The 12500-nt window shown below is 48.8% G+C and overlaps 1 protein-coding gene across 1 annotated transcript in view; it reads left to right on the plus strand.

Annotated features, from left to right (window-relative positions):
* ror1 (receptor tyrosine kinase-like orphan receptor 1) overlaps positions 1-12500 on the plus strand; it is a gene marked incomplete at its 5' end in the record, with an annotated part of 37019 nt that overhangs the window by 8898 nt on the left and 15621 nt on the right. The window lies entirely within an intron of this gene.

Below are 12500 nucleotides of genomic sequence, written 5' to 3' on the forward strand. Positions count from 1 at the left end.
TGTGTGTGTGTGTGTGTGTGTGTGTGTGTGTGTGTGTGTGTGAGTGTTCTGTATGTATGTGTATTTATATAAGACTCATGCAAACACATGGCTTAAACGGCCGGGTCTCTCTCTCCCTCTCCACTGAGTTTTCACATTGTGTGGTGCGCAGGCATGTTTTTTTGCCACCGCTGCCTCTTGCCGCCGGTTTTCCTGCCCATGTTTGGCGGTCAGGGCCCCAGGTCGCGTTTCGCATATTCTCACGCACGCCTGGCACAGGGGGATTTGGTCCCAGCCTTGCGGTGCTAAGACCCTCCTCAGGCGTCTGGGAGGCTCTCCGCCTCCGCCACAGTTCAGCTCAGGTCAGGCAACGCAGCGCAGTGGACCTCAGCTCAGCACAGCACAGCTCAGCGCTCGCTTGCTAACTCGCCCCAGCACGCCCTAAGACCACTCCAAACATTTATGCACGCTCAATCGCTCAAATGTTCTGCTTGTCCGCAAACTCGCCTGTTTCTGCCCTCCCAGGTTTTTACATTCACTTGTGTTTTTTTTTCCGTACCAAAACATACTGATTTGGTCCAGCCCAGCCCATGCAATTTGAGACCCCTGGTTGGTTGTAATGGGTTGCAGCAGGTGTAGAAAGCAGTTGTCAGGATCTTCGTTGGCTCTGCCACGTCATTTAGATGGCAGATTGATGGCCCTGGAGAAGGCCAAAGGGGTCAGCTGAAGTTTAGGGTTTAAAGGGGGGGGAAATTTGCAGAGTGACCGAGCATATGTCCACTGATTTAGCGCTGGCATGTGAATGTCTTAGTCGGTTAGCATCATCAGCTAGCACCTGGCTCCACTCTCTGCTAACCAGATGTTTCCATTTTACTAAGCTCCACCATACAGGCCTTACCCAGTTTCACAGTTTACAGTGAGCAGCAAGCGTGCTTTTTGTATTAGCGACCATATAGCTAGCTGTTTATCACCTGTACTTAAAACATTACCCTCCCTTTCAACTGGGCACCTTCTCCACCAACTTCACTGTGGTATGTGTGTGTGTGTGTGAAGTGAGTTGGAAATTCAGGTAGCCTATGCCTATGTTTCTCCTCCTGTGCATGGGTGTTTGGATAGACCCTCTCTGTCCTTCTCCTTCTCTCTCTCTCTCTCTCTCTCTCTCTCTCTCTCCCTCTCCTTCTCTCTCTCTGGATGAAGCCCTGGCCTGATGAGAGGCCTCCTTTCCCTCCATCCTGACAGGCCTGTCAGCTCTTTCCTGGCAGCGCTCCAGAGCCGCCGATGCTGATTAAAGTCCACAAAACCCACCTCTGTCCCATTACCACCTCTCTCTCTCTCTCTCTCTCTCTCTCTCACACACACACACACACACACACACACACACACACACACACACACACACACACACACACACGGCTACCACCACAGATTTTTTTTTATAGAGGACAGCGCGGCAGCTCATTTCAGTTTAGTAGTGTCATTACATGGCACTGGGGCTGTTTTTAAGTTTTTGTGTGTATATATGTGTGTGTGTGTGTGTGTGTGTGTGTGTGTGTGTGTGTGTGTTTCTGTCTCTTGTCATCTCAAAGTGTGTGTGTTTTGGTTCACTTCACTTTATCTGCAGTGCCATCATCAAAAAGCCCCTTCTGTCCTGCCAGGATTAATCAGATGGATGGAACTTCCTGAAAGGACTGTTTCTTTTCCTCTCCGCGTCCAGCCCCTGATCTATGTTTTGGGCTCTTTGCTCTCGTGCTCCTCCTCGGACATGCCCTCCAGCCTGGGCTCCATGTGACAGGCAGCCTCTGAGGAGGTGTGTGGGGGTTGGAGGGGAGAGGAGAGAAGTTACCTTGGTTGGTTTGTGGCCAGGACGCTAATGAATATGTTCCCTGGACAGGTCCTGCTGTGGGGCTGTAACAGAGCTCGTGATCCCTGAGGCAGTGCGCTCTCTGTGGGGTTGAGCTTTCAGCTCTCCAGCCACCGTGAGGCCTTCCATGGAAGAGGGACGAGAACTGTGAATGGCAAGGAGTATGAGAGGGATAGGGTGGAAGACTGACGTAAACAGATAGGCTACAGTCGTAGATGTTTACTATTCAAGCCGAGGTCACATTTTATTTATTTACTGGAAAACAGCAGATGTGGAGCATTTCAGGCCAGTTCAGACTAACAAACAACAAATTAAATCAATGAAATATCAGGCAAATAAAACAAGATACAATCAAATAAAGTGAAATATGATAAGAAATAAAGTCTAAATAAAAGATCAAATAAATATTTTATATTAGTGCACCAAATCTCAGTGCACACACACACATGCCATACACACATCAGCACTAGACTAACTCAATAAAGACCTCAGAAATATAACTTTATTTAGCTAATTTTGTATATTTGAAATAATCAAGATAAATTAGTTCTATTTACACAATGATTCCACGCACAGTTCCAGTGTATATAACAGATTGAGCCCAACTCAACAGGCTACGTGATAGTGTTCCTCGTCCGGCTCCGCTTTGCTTTTAATTAGCTGTAAAAACATCCCGGACACGACAGGCCGGCTGGGTGAGAGCGCTGTTGTTCCCGCGCTCACGAAGGCAGGATGTGGCCATTAGATCTGGCCCAGGAGTGGCTTCACGGGCTCCGTCGGCCAAAGCTGCCCTCGCATGCGGCCAGAAGGCCGAACTCTCTCCGTCGCTCCCCAAACTGGCCCCAGCGCCAGTAGCCGCTCTCCCCCGTGTGCCTCCCAACTGCTCGCTTTGAAGCCTTCCATTCATACGTGCTAATAAATGCAATATGGACGGGTCCCAGTCCCGCGCTCCCATGTGTGCTGCTCGGCGGGGACCACCTGGGAGGACTGTAACTGTATCTCGGGGATGAGGAGTGGGCAGGCTCCAGGGACGGGGTGCGAGGTAGAGCAACAATGGCCGCCGTTGTGGCGTGGGGTTGTCAGTCATCCGCCGCGGACAGAGCCCTCTGACTCACACCTCGCTCTCCTCGGCGAACTCCGCTCTGTTGTTCCCGAGCGCTGGAGAAATGTTTCCACGAGCCAGGACAAACATTTGGTGGAAAAATGGCTTGTGTGCCAGACGATCGCTCCCCCTGCCCAGCCTGCTGTTGCTGACACCCCCGTCTCTCTGACCTGAAGAAAACCAATAGAACAAACCAATGGAAGTTCCCTGTGGAAAAGAGAGAATCAGAGAGAGAGGGAGAGAATGTCATACAAAAAAACAGTGTCAGTGTATATAAGTATATATGTAAGGCCATTAACACGTATTCCCTTTGATCGCTTCTCTTGAGTAATGGTGTCCATATTCATTCATGATCTGGGATGTGTGTCCAGAGACTCAGGCTTACGTTGTGCTCTTTAAATCTCAGTATACCACCCTGCACTCTCGCAGTTTGATGCTCTAGTTCTTCAAAGGCTGCCCTCCTCTCGTATGGTGTGCAGTAGCCTCTAGTAGCCACACCGGCCCTTGATTCGGACATGGGCCTCTTGAGACCTCAGCAGCAAACACTCCCATCAGTCCAGTCAGCTCTCATTGCCCGTGTCAGTCGTCCAGACGTGGTGGGGAAAATCCATTCATTGGCGAAGTGGCCCGAATTAATAACGTGAGAGGAACAGGCCCATAATTCTCTGCTATCAAAATATCATCAATTGAAGGTAAACAGACATGATTTCTGGCCTGAGATTTGGCTCTTAAGAGACAGGGTAATGTATACACGGCAGCCCCACCATGAGTCGCAGGGGAAGCCCGCGGGGCAGGGGCAAGCTCTTGAAACGCTCCAAAGAGCCCCGTGTTTCACGCTTGTTTATAACATCCCGTTTTCTTGCCCGTTTGAGAAGATTAATATTAGCGTCGCAGCCCTGTCAGAGCTGTTTAACTTTCCCAAAGCCTGCTTGAGAAGGGACCCCTTTTTTCTCTCAGCACAGGAAAAAAAGGCATTTGGAGAAAGCCCTTTCTCGCCTGTGTGTGTGTGTTTTTTCGTTACCCTCTTCGCCTCTCCTCCCGTTGTGCAGTAAGTGGGGGTGGTGTGGAGGCGGTGTTGGGGTGGTGTTGGGGTGGTGTTGGGGTGGTGTTGAGGAGGACAGTCCTAACGAAGTCCAGACGCCTTCTGTCTCCCACATGCCGCTTCTCTGACACATCAGGCAGGGCAGGAGCTCAGGAGTGGAGACCCCTCCCCTCTCCTCCCCAAACCCTCCACCACTCACCAGGGCACTGCACAGTGGTGAAGGGGGCTTCACCCTTCCCCTGCACTCCATCCATCAGCTATCCTTTACGATCACAAATATGAATATCTGCCCCTGAGAGAAACGTCAGTGAGTACTGATGAACAGCCACATTGGAAAGGTCAGGTCCGCTGTGAAAGATCCATTCGTTATTTGGGTTAGCGAGAGGTGAATGTGATGCTATATTCAGATGCTGTTGATAGTAATCTAATTATATCATCATTAAAGTGATGTATAGTTGGGTTTTGACTGGACGCAGCACCACGCTGGCACATTGATTTAGGAGAGGTAGAAAGCCTGCGTGGATTTACTGGGTTTGCATTTCTTGACACAGTGTTGAACATTTAGCTTGCCCAGTAGTGAAAATTGGATGTGAAAGCTGATTACCATTTTCATATTGGTAATGTTACAGAGGAGAGGCCATGCCAAAGCCAATAGCCTGTCTGCTTTTTAGCTTATATTTGGCCTGTTATTTCCACCACACATTGATTTAGGGCACTTGTGAAATGCATGAATACAAAATGTAGCTCCATTCCCCATCCTGTTGGGTGTTTTACACTACATGCACTTCTCATAATGGTAACAGTTACATGGACTGGTCCAGTGTAAATATCTTAGCATGTTATTTTTGGTCATGAGAGGAAAGCAGTTCATCCTGGCAGCTTCATTCTTGCACATCCGGTACAGACAGGCTTTCTCCAGTGAACTGTGGGTTTCTCTCTCACTGTTTCTTTCTCTCTCTCACACACACACACTCCTTCGCACACACCTCAATCCTTACCTTGTTAGAAACCCTTCTTTAACTAAGTGCTGATTGACTGAAGATTGGAGCCTTAACATGACCCACTGGGGAGGAGGCCTTTGACCTGGTCCAGTCTGTGGCAGTGGCACAGTCTGAAACCAGACCCCCCACACACACACACACACACACACACACACACACACACACACACACACACACACACACACACACACACACACACACACACACACAAACTCGGCCCAGCCGGGCACGCCACCCCCAACTGCACCTCTTCTAACTGCTTTCCCAGTCGCTCAGCGGGTACTGTGGGCTCACCTCTCCCCCTCTCCATCCCTCTCTTTCTCTATCCCTCTCTTTCTCTCCATCCCTCTTTCTCCCTGTTTCTCTTACTCTCTTAACCCCTCTCCATCTGACAGTGTTGGAGTGTTAGACCGATGTGTTGAACACTTGGGCCAGAGGAGAGGGCTATGGTGCCAAGACGGCTGCCGTCCAGCAGACATGTCTGTTTCTCTGCACATTCTTCCTCCGGCCCTCTTCCCGCTGACCACTTGGCTACCTGTGTGATACCTTTGTATTTTCTCCCTCCAATAAAAGCCCACATTCATACTGTAGGAGGCCGAGAGCTTCCATTTCGATGCCACTTTCTTCTGAAAACCATCCATGTTCGACAGCAAGCAGCTGAGGGCTATGTCTACAAATAGCCTTTCTTTGGGCCCTCACAATGGGGAGTCTCATGGTGTGTTTGGGATCACGGCGTTGTGGCCTTGGAGGAGGTGAGTAATGGCTCGTAAAGGCTGGTGGAGGCTTCCCCTGTCTGGCTGTGTTTGGGTTGCTACTTTAACCCCTCTCCCATTTGCCCTCTGCCTCAGCCTGCAGTCAGTCTCCTTCCTCTGAAAGATTTAGGGGTCCCCACGAGCAGGAGGCTAATGTTTCCCATTCAGGCCCACGTGGATGTCTGGGAGCGCTCACGTCCCTGGGACTGGGACTGTGGGTATGTCTGCCTGGAACATTGTTCAGATGAGGGAAAGGCTTTGTGCCCAGGATATTGTTGAGGAAGGATTTTAAACTGACTATTATGTCTAGGAAATGATGCTGTGTGTGAGAGATGCATTTCTTGTGTGTGAGTTGTGGAAGAATTGCTTTGACTGTGTGTGTGTCTATGTGTGTGTGTGTGTGTGTGTGTGTGTGTGTGTGTGTGTGTGTGTGTGTGTGTGCGTGTGCGTGTGCGTGTGCGTGTGTGTGTATTAGCTGATGTGTGTGTATAAGCTGATCTGTGTATTGGGAGAGAGTGTATGAGTGAGCATGAATTTGCTGTATTAGTGTATGTGTGTGTAATCCCCTGGGGAGCACCTTTCCTCCTGGCCTCTCGTGTGAGTTTCCATGAGAGGCGTTGGCGGAGCAGTGGAGGCCGCGGGCAGGCCGCTGGGAGGCGGGTAACCCTGTCCGCCCGCACCGCCCCGGGCCGCCTCTCCCTCATGAATGATCCCACTGTTCCGGCCAGGCTGCATCCAAATGACCCATTCTGCTCCAGTCTGGCCCCCCTCACAGTAAAAAAACGGGCAAAGAAAAGCTTTTCTCTGGCGCTGACCTCCCATTCGCACTAGCCTTCCGCCCCACTGCCTTCTCTGTTCAGATGGAGAGTCCAGCCAACACTAACTTGTGTCTCTGTTTTTTTTGTGAAGCCCACACTGTGCCCTCGTACGCGACAGCTACTTGTTTGTGAAATGAGAAAACCTCACGCTGGTTATGGGGACTGAAGATCTATGGTGGGTGGTGTCAGGCCCTTTATGCGCATTGCGCTGGTTTCGATTGTGGAGCCTTTGTCCCGGTGCCAGCCAAAGGGCTTGTCAGTTGCTGGAAGAGGTTAGAAGCATCAAGCTGACACAAAACAGAGCCTCTGTGGAGGAATGTGCTGGTTCTGAGGCCCTGGTGTTTGGAGCCCATCAGTTTGATTGCATGTGATTCTAATTCTGATCTGTGATCCATCAAAAATCAGCTTAAAAATGCCATGCTACATTACAATGTTTTTTTAAATGCGGTTTTATGATCGCTAACACACAGAAAAAGCAGAGCTGCCTTCAGTAGCTGAAGGAGAGAAGGAAAGAATTGAAAATTGAGTGAGCTGAATCAATAGAGTAAAGACTGGTAGAGGTTGACAGTGAAAGAGAGAAGAGGAACTCTCTCTCTCTCTTTCCTGCCTTAAATGCTCTCCCGACATGGTCCTGCCATTTTGGCCTTGCCTGTGTGTGGTCCCCTTAAAGCTTAATAAATTAGAGCACAAAAGCCTCCTCCAGGGCCCTCTGCTTCTCTGAGGAGCCAGATCGGATGTCTGTCCGCACATCAGAGAGGCAGGCAGGCAGGCCGGACTCCGTCACTTGAACTCTGTCCCCCACCCAACGCACCCAAGGTATCCCGCAGCTAGCTGGGACAGACATGAAAGCCTATCTGAGCCGCCCCAAACGCACTGTATCTTCTGTGCAAATACATATTTGGCCACAGCTTTTCACAGACTTGGGGTCCTGCTGCTCAGCCAAGCCCTTGAGGGCACTACAAACTGTTTAAACGCAGTGCAGCAGTGGAAAGTCCTGTAAATTCTTTGTGTGATTTTAAAGCATGTCTGTTTCAAGTGGACCTGCCAACAGCCAAAGTTTATGCCGTGTCCCTGTAGTAGCATTGCCCTCCAAAAGCTCACCAGTTCCCACCACTGTGTCAGAAATATGTATAGAGCAGTCAGCCTTCGTAGTGTGTTGCTATGAATGGACTCTGGTTACTTGAACAAATATAGTCATGTTAGCCTGCTCATCAACCCACAAAAAACGCTGGTCTGGGCATATACAACAGTCCAGACTGAGCGTGTAATATACGAGCTCTATCACCACCACATCTACTTCCCCGTGCTTTTTCTCTCTTTCTCTTTCTCTCTCTCTCTCTCTCTCTCTCTCTCTCTCTCTCTCTCTCTCTCTCTCTCTCTCTCCTTTAACTTCACAACCCCTCAAGCTGTCCTTCCTTGAGTTTTTCCATGATGAAGCTTTCCTGCCAAACCCCGAGATATTTTTCCATTTGAGGCTAGGAAGAGGGCACCCGGTCGAGGAGTCGATTCTAAATATGAATGAAAGCTGCAGGATGTGCTCTTGCCGTTGGCTTTCTGTGGGTGTGTGTGTGTGTGTGGGGGGGTCTCGTTCCTATTAGGTTTAGAGAGGCCTGTAAATCCCTTTTTATAGGGAGATCATGAACCGTATTCCCAGAGTCCCTCTCAAATGGATGCCCCAGTACCTACACACCCACTGCACAGTGTTCTTAGTCTGTAGTGGGCATTCTGCTCATTCTCTGTGTGTGTGTGTGTGTGTGTGTGTGTGTGTGTGTGTGTGTGTGTGTGTGTGTGTGTGTGTGTGTGTGTGTGTGTGTGTGTGTGTGTGTGTGTGTGGAGTGCGTGTGTTTGTTTGAGACAGAGAGGGGTTTGGAAGATAGGGGGAGAGTGAGACAGGAAGAAAGTCCAATATGTTTACAATAATGCTATTTAATGACCTTTTCCTCTGGCATGCCGTAGCAGAGCCAGTTAAAGCGGTGAACCAGGCTGCTCGTTGCATGTGCCTGGCAGGTTGATGGCAAGAGAAGCGCCGTGATTTATGGGGAAACTGGGAGGCTCCAGCGATGTCACACTGTTCTCCCTCCCCCCTGACGGCTCGCCTGGAGAGGAACTTTAATTACTCGCCTCCTTGATCACTGATCTCAGCAGGAAGCCACAGCCATGTTCTACATGCATGTTCTTGTTTCCTCAAGTGTCCTACATCATCTCACCTTCACTGTGTAAATCACAGAGACGGATGACTCGTACTGTAGTGCGCACACACACTCACAAACACACACACACTCACACGCACACTCACACGCACATCCTCACACACACACACATTTAATGCGATTTAACCTGAGGTTATGTATGAGTGAGTGAGCCATTTACCATAGTCTGCCTTGTGATTACTTCCCATTTCTTGCTCTTAGCCTCAGTTCAACAGAGCATACACTGAGGAATTCCATCCAGGTGTTTGATCTGGCACAAGGAGCGAAGCACAGACACCACAGCAGAGGCTCTGTGGGCAGCGCTGCTGTTTTCTGCTTGGTGTGGTTTGCTTGTTTAGGAGCTGTTTTCAAACATATACAGAGCAGCATTCTTATATGTACACACTCACACTTCAGTAATACCTTAGCAATGGCACCAAAGGCAGTTTATTTTTTTGCACATGCAAACAATGAGAGAGAGGGAGAAACTTTCTCTCTCTCTCTCTCACACACACACACACACACACACACACACACACACACACACACACACACACACACACACTGTGCACACTTCTGTTTATACATGTTCAGCCAACTGATTCCAGGTTCTTGCTTTCCCTCTCTCTAACACCTCCATAGATATAGTCTCTGTCAGCTCTGTTTGTTATTGAGGTGTGTGGGGATTTCAAGGGTCCTTGAGTAGAAAAACAAAGCTGTACTGTTTTCCCTAAGCTTGTCTTTCTCCTCTCTCACACATCTGCCTCTCTATCAGTGTTTCTCATGTGTCTCCATCAGTGTTTCTCATGTGTCTCCATCAGTGCTTCTCATGTGTCTCCATCAGTGTTTCTCACGTGTCTCCATCAATGTTTCTCATGTGTCTCCATCAGTGTTTCTTTTGGTCTCCATCAGTGTTTCTCACGTGTCTCTATCAGTGTTTCTCATGTGTCTCTCTCCAGTGGTAATTGAGTCCGAACAGCGTGTGTGTGTGTGCACTCTTTCTCTTACCTGGGAACAGTAATTGTAATGGTCTTGGGAATGGAGTTCTGACAGAGAAATGTGAACTCGTGTTTTTTGTTTTTGAGAAGCAGAACAGTAACCAGAGCTGAGGCTTCCTCCCCAAAACACTCCTCTGGGGTACAGTATGTGATGTCATCATCCTGAGACACCAGTGAGGGGTGACGGCATAGAGGCAAGCTTTACCCCCTGTGGGTAGATCAGTCTCTCCACGGGGGTTATAGGAATTAGATGAGGGGCAGCCTGCTGTGTTTGGGTGTTTGAAGGAAGTTCCTGCTTACACTTCCTGTGATTACATGCGGGTGTTGATGGCTGACTGACAGCCCCTCTCCTCCTCTCTCTAATTCCTTTTGATAGTTGAAGAGTACATTGAACATTGCTCCTCCTCTCAGAGTGTTCACTGTAGTCTGTCTACATTTCAACACTTGCTGACTTGCTCCTGTTATTCTAACTCTACTGGACTCTATAAAAATACTTAGCCTTTAATTCTACTGTAGTAAAAATACTTAAAGGCTAAGTAAAAATACTTAGCCTTTAATTCTACTGTATTCTACCCTTCTACCCTTCTACCCTTATTGTCTATCTTTCCCTCCTTGCTCCCCTTTTCTTCTCCCTCCCTACTCTCCTCCTTTGTTCTCTCTCTCTCTCTCTCTTTCTCTCTCTCTCTCTCTCTCTCTGGAGTTATGCGCTTCTGTCCTCCGCTCCTCTAAGAGAAGCTGCTATTGTTCCTGGGGTAACATGACGAGGCGCTCTTCTCTGGCGTCCCCGGCCCCGTCTAATGAGAGCTCCCTGAGCCAGTCACTCTGAGCGGCGGTCATGGACCAGAGGCAGCCCCTCAAAGGCCCAGTCAGCTCCAGCAGTGACCAGCCCGTACCTGTTAACCTCATCTCATTTAGAGTCCCCCTCCTCCTGAAATGCACTCCTAGCTCCCGGGCCAAAGCAGCCAAACTGCCTGAAATGAAGCAGAACTCCCCTCAGAAGCTCGCCTCAAGAGCCCCCAAGAGCCCCCACCCTCCCCACCGAAGCACCTAAAGGAACGAAATGCCTGTATTGACGTTGGATAGAGAAAGTGGGACATCGTTTTGATTAAAACCATATATCTTGTATTTGGTGCATTTAACGAGAGAGCCATTTCAGATGGCTCATGGGACCCCAGCCTATCTTTTGAATGCGTGTGCCAGAGGCAGCCTGTGAGGGAGGCTGTTTTAAAGCGTTTTTATTGCTTTGGCATGCAAAAGACACACATTCAGGCTGCTCACAAAAGAAATATGCATGCGATGGTGGAGGAGGAGAAGAAATGACAAACAGATTTTGTTTTCTGTCAACATAATCCATGAAGCAAAGGGAAAAAGAGAAATGCCATTACTGATTGAGAAAATGAGAGATCCATAAAAAACGCCAGAAGCACAAAGAGGCAAACCATGATGTTTGAAAAGGGATGCACAGTGACTTCCAGTACTGCAACCACAGTCGCACAGCTCTAACAGCAGACTTGCACTGTAATTTTGCTGAGCCTGGTCTTTTAGCATACTTTTATTTAGGGAGGATTTAGGAGCCTGCGCAGACATATTGGCCAGGTTCACTCGGCTGTCTCTGCCAGGTTAAAGAGGAGTTTGGGGTTTTGTCTGTCACTTTAGTCTGTAACTTGAATCTGAAGCAGCCACACACACACACACACACACACACACACACACACACACACACACACGCATGCACACACATACACACACACACACACGCAGCCACACACACACACACACACACATACACACACACACACACACAGACACACAGACACACATGCAGCCACACACAGACACACACACGCACACACACACACACGCACACGCACTCACAGACACACACACGCACTCACGCACCCACACTGAGAGATTTACAGATTCAGAGATGTCCAGGAGCTGTTCACCTCGCCAGTCTGTGCTGGAAGCGTTTCAGCAGACCGGCATCCTGAGCAGTGCCAGGCGGCTCCATGGTGGGTGGAGACTGTTCCTACAGTATGTCTGCCAAACACAGAAGTAATTGAGATGTACTGCAATGTATATGATGGGTATGATGGTGACATTTCCCATAGTTTGAAAATTGAATTTCTGGCAAGGATCAGATATACAGTATTTTAAACCTGAAAGAAACAGAATGACCTGAAAAAGAAATGGCTTATATGACAGTTGAAATAAGCCTCATGACTGTAAGTCAGTAAGGAAGGTCAGTAGATGTGAATGGAAGTGTTGAGAGGAGTAGGGGGTCATGGTTCGGAGGCATTTTGGGGAATCACAGGAATCTTTTTATTGAGCTCTGGGGACTAGGCACTAAGATTGCAGAACCAAATCCATTATCTTGACTGTGAGCGTGACACATTGATATCTCCATATGCAGACGTGTTCACTGTATGCGAGAGGTGCTATGACACTCTGGGTTAACACCCATGCAAGCACAGGGGCTTCTGATTCTAATGCATAACAAAAACATGGGCTGTGCCCAGTCACAGGATAAGAAATGCACATTAACACAGTCTATTGTGGACTCATGCCAGATGTATGGATCCATATCACAGACATTAGGGCCTTTAGAGACTCTTGGCTCAATAGCTCCCGTTGCTACGCCTTATTTCATGCGTAGCTGTGTCTGCGCATAAGGCAGTCATCTGTTTGTGTAAGTTACAAAGGACACACTGATGTAAAGGACAGGCCAGTGAGTTTCCTGTGACTCACTCATCCATTT

Source organism: Alosa alosa, chromosome 9 (genome assembly GCF_017589495.1).
Source record: "Alosa alosa isolate M-15738 ecotype Scorff River chromosome 9, AALO_Geno_1.1, whole genome shotgun sequence".
Taxonomy (NCBI): domain Eukaryota; kingdom Metazoa; phylum Chordata; class Actinopteri; order Clupeiformes; family Clupeidae; genus Alosa; species Alosa alosa.